This window comes from Ictidomys tridecemlineatus, chromosome 2 (assembly GCF_052094955.1).
Source record: "Ictidomys tridecemlineatus isolate mIctTri1 chromosome 2, mIctTri1.hap1, whole genome shotgun sequence".
Taxonomy (NCBI): domain Eukaryota; kingdom Metazoa; phylum Chordata; class Mammalia; order Rodentia; family Sciuridae; genus Ictidomys; species Ictidomys tridecemlineatus.
Window position 1 is genome coordinate 123845306 of NC_135478.1, and position 8941 is coordinate 123854246.

General features: G+C 31.6%; 1 non-coding gene across 1 annotated transcript; it reads left to right on the plus strand.

Annotated features, from left to right (window-relative positions):
- Positions 1-8611: 8611 nt before the first annotated feature.
- Positions 8612-8721, plus strand: LOC120892084 (U6 spliceosomal RNA). Its single transcript, XR_005736749.1, has one exon. It is a non-coding gene; the product is annotated as a U6 spliceosomal RNA (small nuclear RNA).
- Positions 8722-8941: the final 220 nt, after the last annotated feature.

An 8941-nucleotide genomic window follows, 5' to 3' on the forward strand; every position in this document is an offset into this window, starting at 1 on the left:
AACATTTGTTACTAGCTTACAAATATTAAGTCATATAATTCTTATTTAATAAGAATTCTTAGTTTCTAAGCATATCAGTATAAACATCACTACTGATCACTGTGCAATGAATTTAGGATTCTATATTCCATGGAGCCAGAGGAATAAATTGGGAAATTTTACCTTTTATGTGAACTTATCCAGTACTGTAGACTCTTAGGTAATTTACCTGTATTTGTTTAACTTGAAAGACAAACTTCTTCACACAGGTTTATTCAATTTTTCTGAAATGGTGGCATTTTGGAAACTTTTTTTTTTTTATTTTCAGAAACAGCAATTTCACAAATGAAAAACTGTATTAAATTTTTAAATGTGTGCATTAGTTGAGCTTATACTTTTTTACATATGACCATAGCATAGGATTAGGCTATCTTCTTTTTATCCTAAAAAACTCTAATCAGAATCCAATTTTAAAAGTTTGTTCTTGCAAAACTCAAAACAACAACAAAAAAACCCCCCAAAACCCCAGCAACTTTTATATAAACCAGCAGAACACTGCATCATCCAAATAAAACTATAGGTTTTTATCGCAAACACCAAACAAATCTACCAACCTAGTTTCAGGACTCCTGTTTTAAAGGATTTATTTTACACCTATTATTATACTCAGCATGTTTTAAACACTAACATATAACTCCCTAATAACATAAAGCAAAAAAACCCCACATCATTTATAGTCTTCAAACAGTATTGCATTAAATTCCATAATTTGAAAAAAAAATCACAAAATAATCTGCAGACTAGTTTTTACAGATAATACCTTTAAGCACACATCTCTGTTCTAAATTCTTTATGAGGTTTAAGTATTACAAAAATTGCTTATATTAACAGTCATGGTGGAAATGGTGTACATTGCTCCTTGGCTGCATGGTGAGAACCACCAATAGTATGGTGGAACTTGTGATCCTTTCCAAGCCCACCCACCATGTGAGGCCTGCAGATGTTAGCCAGTACATCTCCCTGTGCATGTGAACTGGTTTGGTGATCTATGGGGTTCAGGATTTCTTTTGATAGACTTTTGGAATGGATCAATGAGGGATAACTAAATGAATTTGTATGTGGAACTTTCTACAACCCAGTAAGAATCCAGGAGTCTTAGAGCCACACTGTGGCATCCAGCTAGCTCTTTGGCATCCGAATGAAGGCTCTGAGTAAACTTCAACTAGTAAGAGATCTGGACATAAGGCTGGCCACAGTTTGTACCTTTAGGAATTAGGCATTTATGGCCTGCATGGAAGTCAAGAATCCTCTATGTGACATAACCTTGCTTGACCTTGTACTCTGTTCTGTGCTCTTTATCAGGCCAAATGGGACAGGGAGTCCTCTGAAGTACAGAGAATTGGTGATACTGCCAGCCCCAGGGACCTCAGAAGACAGCATATCACATAGGACTGCTTCTCATTTTATAACTCCTGGATGTACTTGTATATACCCATCTTGACTTACCTGATGGCTGCCAGACAAAAATGAATGAGTTTAGTTATTCTTAATAAAAAAAAATTATCTTGAGTTACTTTTTAAATATTTATTGAACACTGAATTATGTATTAATTATCTATTGGAAGACATTGCCCAAATTTGAGTGGCTTAAAAATATACATTTGTCATGTCATAGTTTTGGGGTAAGGAATTTGAACACAGTTTAATGTGTCTCTGTAAGGTCGCATACATTTTGTCCGGGCTGAGCTGGGAGAAGATCCAATTTCAAGCTCATCCGCATTGCTATTGGCACCTTTGGGTCTTCCTGCCAATTATTATGTGGGTCTCTCAGCATGGCCAGCCATTCACAACACATGCCTGCTGGCTTTCCTCAGAGAGATCTAGAGAGAGTGAGTATCTTTATAACATACTCTTGGAAATGATTTCCAATCAATATTGCTGTAGTTTTAACTCAGAAAAAAGTCTCTAGATCTAATCCACACTCAAAAGGAAGGTATTCCACAGGGAAGAGAGAGAATTGGAAGTCATCTTCTGAGGTGCCTACCAGAGACACCTTTTTTCTGAAATTCATGTTTTGTCATATTGTTTTTATTTTGCATATTTTTGTAGTCATACACAATAACATACATTTATTTATTTATTTACTTACTTATTTTTATTCAGTGCTGAGGATCAAACCCAGGGCCTTGCACATGTGAGGTGAGAGCTCTACTGCTGAGCCATAACCCCAGCCGCCCCTTTGCTTTGTTTTTTAGGAAGATTAATATTATGTATTATGAAAAAGAAATTTGCCCTTTGCTTGTATGAGTATATGTCTCCAACTTTGAAGGTAGTTTTTCATTTTAATGCCTTTATTGAATAAAATTTTTAATTTTCCTGTATTTTTTTTTTAAATTTATGTTAGCACTTGTGTGTTTAGACAATTTTCTCAGCCTGAATGACGTTGGAATTTTAAATTTATTATCTCTTAGATGCATTATTGTTTTAAATGTTGTTTTTCCCAACATCAACAACTACCCTGAAATTTATTCTTATATATGAGATCAAGTAGATATATTGATTTATGTATTTGTTTAACACAGATATTTTTCTTATACTTAAATAAAAACCTTGAGTAATTTTTTTTTTTAGCATAGGGTTTTTAATCACTGTTTTCCATTTTAGCTTCATTCCTAAAATTGGTATAGCGTGTTAGGATTGCTAGCATTGCTTACCACATGTGCTGATCTCATACCATTTTCTTTGGTTTTTCCTTCCCTCTCAGAAGTCACTTGTCTTTGAAAGGCAGTGACTTTAAAAGTGTAAGTAAAATGCCCATAATTAAATTCAGAATGCTTTCAAGAATTTCTTACAAACTTTGACTTTTAACTGTATTATTATGTTGTTATGTGCTTATTTATTTTTTTGGTTTTGAGGGATCCTAATTGTAATTCATAAAGAATCATCTATTTTGGTTTGAAATCTTCTTTTTATTTTTTTCAATTTTGGGACTACCTCAACAATTTTATATTCAAGTACTGCCACTAAAGTATCCTCCCCTTTCCTGTTCACATTTCACTATAAGCATTTTCTATGATCCACTATGATTTTAGTCTCTTAGTTTACATTTCACATCTTATTTGCTTCTCTTCACATTTAACATAAAGTAATATTTATACTTCTTATTTCAGTATATTTTATTTTTATTTGTAGGTCTAATCAGCTATTGAACTTTTCTACTGATTCATTTCAGTTATCTTAATTATTAATTTAGTGTTTCCATTTCCATTTTTCCAGTATTCTACTGAGTAACAGATTTTTATCATGTTAACATATTTATTTTAAAATTTGTATCTGAAAACTACATTATATGGACAGTTTTAATAACATCACAGATAATGTGTATGAATATTTGTGGAGATTATTTGAACATTATGTTGGTGTCCAATTTCTCAGTTTATAATTGGTTTTTTTTTTTGCTTCTAGAAGAGATCTAAGAGGTGTCAATAATCTCATCTCCACTTAATCCAATATGAGGTTTCAATGCTAGATTTTGAACCCTTATGTATGCATTAAACTAACTATCTCGACTCAAATAACATAGAAATAACAAGGTCTTCCTTGAATTGGTATGTCTTATGCTTCCATCAGTGATGTCTACATCTCACAAAACTTCCAAAATCCTGCTGATTCTCAGCTTCTATTATTTTTAAAACAAATGCTCAACTTGCCTTAGTACTTTTCTTTGCTGGATCTTGATTGTATAATTCTTCAATTCCTTTTACCTCTCTGATGATATCAAAAAAACAGTTATTTGCTTGTTTCTGGATTATGCGGTTTTTCTCAGAGGTCTAATTGGATTTGAATTACTTGGTCTTCCATCATTAAAAGGGAACTCATAGGTTATTACATTGTTAATACATCATAAATATATGAATATATTTCTGAAACAATAAAGCAAGCTATTCATGCTTCTTATGTTGCTGCATAGTATTTTATATTACTTATGAATCATACTTTTATGTCATTGACCAATACATATTTGATATTTTCCCAATTTAGTATTTTTTTCCATTTCTAAAACAATGCTGTGCTAAAGCATCCTTGTATGTTCTTTTTTATGTCTTGTTGAAATTTAGCCACCTAGGGATACATGCATTCTAAATTTTATAATATAAATTGGCCCCCCAACATATATGCTTCTATTTTTACTGCCCCACTGGCATATAGAGAAATCATCCATTACCTAACAAATTTGCTCAAATATACCCCATCAAATGTTTTAATTTTTGGTGACAATATATGTGTTTAAATTCTTTATGTCAAGTTAAAAAATATTTAAATGATCAAAGTTTGTTTCTTCCATCTTCAGTCACATTAAGGTTTGGGTGATTTTCAAAGTATCTATTTTCTGTTTGATGGCTCCAGTTTTCCATATACACACACCAGTGTTTTTATTCATATTTACTACAGCTTTGGAATACAGAATTTGAAATCAAACTGCAAATTAAATGTTTCTCCTAAAAGTGACACATGTAGTCCAGTAGCTAATGTAAGTAAAATGCCCATAATTAAATTCAAGGAGGATAGGAACTAGAACCCTTCTGTGTATCTGTGAAGAAGATAATAAAAAAGTATCTAGTAGCAAGAAATAGAACAAGATGAATACATAGTGTTCAAGAATGAGAAATATAAGAAGTCAATTGACACCACAATTGGAAGGTATACACAATACACATTGACTACAATTTTTTGTCAACAAGCAAACTTACTTGAGAGAAAATTGTATACTGTTATTATATTTGCATTGTTTTTTAAGTGTACAGTTATTTTTCCTTAATATGTTAATCCTGTTGTTCTACCATCTCCACCATGTATCTCCAGAAAAAGATTTTCAACTTCTGCAGCCATTAAACAATTGCTGTTACACATCTCCCAAAACCCTGAAAACCATATTTTAATTTCTGTCTCTAAATTTCACTACTAAAGGTATCTTGTATTAATGAAATTATATACTATTTGCACTTTTTTTGTTTGGCTTATTTCATTTAGCTTAATGTCTCTGTCTTAATGTCTATATTGTACTAGTATCTCTTCTTTTTGTAAGAGTGAATATAAAATGCCACTGTATATTTATGCTACACTCTGTATATTCACTCATCTATTGATGATTATTTGAGTTGTTTCCATCTTTTGGCTATTTTGAATAATGTTGCTATGAACATGGGGGGACACATGTCTGTTCAAATCCCTGCTTTTATTTATTTTAGGTATTTACACAAAAATTGAATTGCTGGATTATATGGTAATTTTACTTCAAACTTTTTGAGGAATCTTCACATTGTTTTACATTGTTTTACACAGAGGCAGCACCATTTTAAGTTTCCATCAACATTTCACCAAAGGCCACATCCTCTCCGTATTCATGGCAACATGTGATATTTTCTGTTTTATTTAGTTTTTCATTAAGGTCTTCTTAATAGGTATGAAAAATGTATTTCATTCTGGTTTTAACTTGTGTTTCTCTAATGACTAGTGATATTAAATATCTATTCACCTTCTAATTGTTTCTTGGTATTTCTTCTTTAGAGAAACATCTAATCTAGTTTTTAATCATTTTTAAAATTTTTCATTTTTTGACTTGTTAAGTTTTTAATTGAATCTCAAAAAATTATCTCTTCTTCTGAGTTGTTAGTTACATGGGATTGTCAGAAAAATTAAGAAGCAGAATTAATTTTTTTCTCAGATGGCTGCATATAGAATTCTTTTTGTTTGAGATTTAAAATTTTTTTCTTGTGGAATTTTTCTTGAGTTATTTGATTCTAACATCCAGGAGTTTGGGTGGTTTCAACATGTTTAATTGAGGAATAAAAATAGTTAATGATTTTTTATGCTCTTAAAAAAAAAAAAAAGCTTATTCAACTTAAATTTAACATAAATTTAAAAAAACAGACTCAGGAGCCACTAGCAGGCAGGTCCAAGGGTGTTTCTGAGAGCTTGAGTCCACAACATGGGCAGGGAATATCTCTAGTAAGAAAAGGGAAATGACTTAAAAAAAAAAAAAAAGCGGTTACCCTTCAAAGTTTGCATTATTTGAACATGCTTTGTCAATTTATAGCTTGTGAGTGGCTGAAAGCTTGGCTTTCCTTTAACAGAGATTTGGCTACTTGTTTACAAGAATACATTTTCAATTTAGGTTGAACTATGTTTACATATTCAGTTATGTTACAGTTTGTTACACAGGGAGGCACCTATATAGTCCATATTTAATTTAATGTCATTTTTGCTATACAAATTATGTTTCTCACAGTCTGTATTACCACATATGAAATGTATATATGCTGATGCTAAAATATGCTTCCTTTTCTTTTCATATGTGTTTCTTCTTCAGACACTTAGAATTTTAATGAACTGAAGAAATATAGCTAACTAGTTACAGTATTGACATATAAGCTGTTAAAAATGGCCGCATGAATTCTGGCTGCTTGCAATCAAATTGCTATATACCATTGGTTTAACAACTTTCCTATTAAAGGTCATATTTGACACACACCAAGAGAAAAATGTTTCCTAAGATTCCCAGAAAACTTCGAACTGTTAGAGAGAAGTTCTTTATTTATCAATGTTAATGCCAGACAAATTATAGTGAGTTCCATTTGTGTGTGTGTGAGTGTGTGTGTGTGTGTGTGTGTGTGTGTGTGTGTAACTTTTAAATGCAGCCATGGACAGAGAAAGGATATTAATATTATATTACTAAATCACTAAGTATTCTCAGGCATTATGTGTTGTCACTCTGCCTGCTACAATTATCACCTATATACCCATGGTTTTTATTGGTACTTAAACATTTATGGAAAAGACGGAGAAAAACATATATCCATGAATGATTTCAAATATTGATGATAATAAAAAGTGAAAGAAGAAGGCAGTGTTAGAGTGTGCAATCCAGTACTAGTTTATATTCTGTGAAGATCAGTCTTGTTGAGAGATAGAGAAATAGTAGGGGACACAAATCATATTTTTAAGCCTATGTGTAAGAAAAATAAAAAGAAACACAGAGACAAGATTCAGAGGCAGGATTAAAAGATGGCAGAATGGCAGAAAAGCCAAGCTGCCAAGCTTTATTTACATCAATAATTTACTTTAGGTCATTAACATCATTAGTACATATACTTCATTGTATTATTAGGCAGATTACAGATTTAGCAACATTTGCAGATTATCCTCAATCACATACTAAGTTGAAATGTGTGAAGTTAGGAGCTTTGTGGAGCTCTCAAGAGAGTCCATTGTATAAAATTACTGTTATGTGGACAAGTGTAGGCTCAGTGAAACACTGTAGTTGTCTAACAAAAGAGTTCTTTTATTTCCAGGAGCTCTGTGCTTGAGATCAAGGTCAAGGCTGATAAGACTCTAACACAGAGCCTAACCATGAAGGACATTGCTATAGCAGCCAGGCATTCTGTGTCTTTGCACAGAAGTTTTCCCAGCAGCCAAGCATTTTTTGTCTTTGCACAGAGATGTCCTAGCCACCAAGCATACCACACTCATAAAGCTATCAGAGAACTAGATCCCAAACACAGAACCCCTACACTTATGAGATTGCTCCCAAAAGTATGATGAAATAATAAGATGAGCTTCTATTTATAAGGTTTATTAACAAATATTGATTGGTAATGCCAGGATATAAGTTACTTAAGACAAAAATAATAAATTTGGATAATACTATAGTTTTGTTTATTAATAACCAGTCTCCCTAATCTGATAGGAATATACAAAAAGATGTATAAAAATTGAAGCATAGGTTAATGCATTATTGGAGATGAATGTCTAAGAATGTTTATTATTATTTTTTCATATTCTATATTATCCCAAAAGAATATTACAATATATGAGACTTTTGAGAAAATGATTAATAAGTTATGAATATAGCAATAATTGGTATTTTCTAAAAAAATGTTTAAGAACAACTCATGTTAGATATAATTTTCCTTTTCTAAAATAAATTATTTTTTTCTATAAAGAAAATCTACCACACTGTATTTGCTAACCAAGATTCTTGATTCTTTTTTTTAATTCTTGATCATTTTAAAATAGCACACACCACACACATACATATACAATGAACATAAAAGAAGGTCAGAATCAATACACAACTATATATATTTCTCATTAAACTATAACCAATGTACTTAACATCCAAAAGCAGATTAGAACATTGCCAATTGTCAGAAGCCCCCTTAAATCTTTGACAATGGATTCCCTTTCCCATCTTAATCCAATCTTCATTAACCATCTACTTGATCTCTGTATAATTATGCTACAGTAACTATCATTTTTGAGATCTAAAGTATACTATTCTAATTTTTTTAAACTTTTGCAGTAGAATCACACAACTTTTTTTTTATTCCTATCTTCTTTTACTCAACATCCTTCTTCTATGATTTGACCTTATTTGTTATACACCTGTAAATTATTTATGCTTGTTCTTACAGTCTCCTGACTATAGATGCCATGACTTACCTATTATAATGTGGATAAGCATCTGATTTACAACCAGATTTTGATTGTTACTAATGAAGCTCCTCATATTAAACTTGTTCACTTCTCTTGTTAAACATCTCAAGTATGTTCCATATTGTAAGATCTGTTCACCTGGTCATCTATTGACAGCACGTATATACTAAAATTGGACTGATATGAAGATTAGCATCCTCTCTGCACAAGGATGGCCTTCAAATTTATGAAGCATTCCATACTTAAAAAAATCACAATCTAGGCTGGGGTTGTGTCACAGTGGTACAACACTTGCCTAGCATGTGTGAGGCACTAGTTCAATTCTTAGTACCACATATAAATAAGTAAATACAATAAAGGTCTATCAACAAATATTTAATAAAAATATTTTTAAAAATCACAATCTATCAGTCTTCAAAGTGGATATACCAAAAATGTATGAAAGTTCCAAAGGCATATAAATATC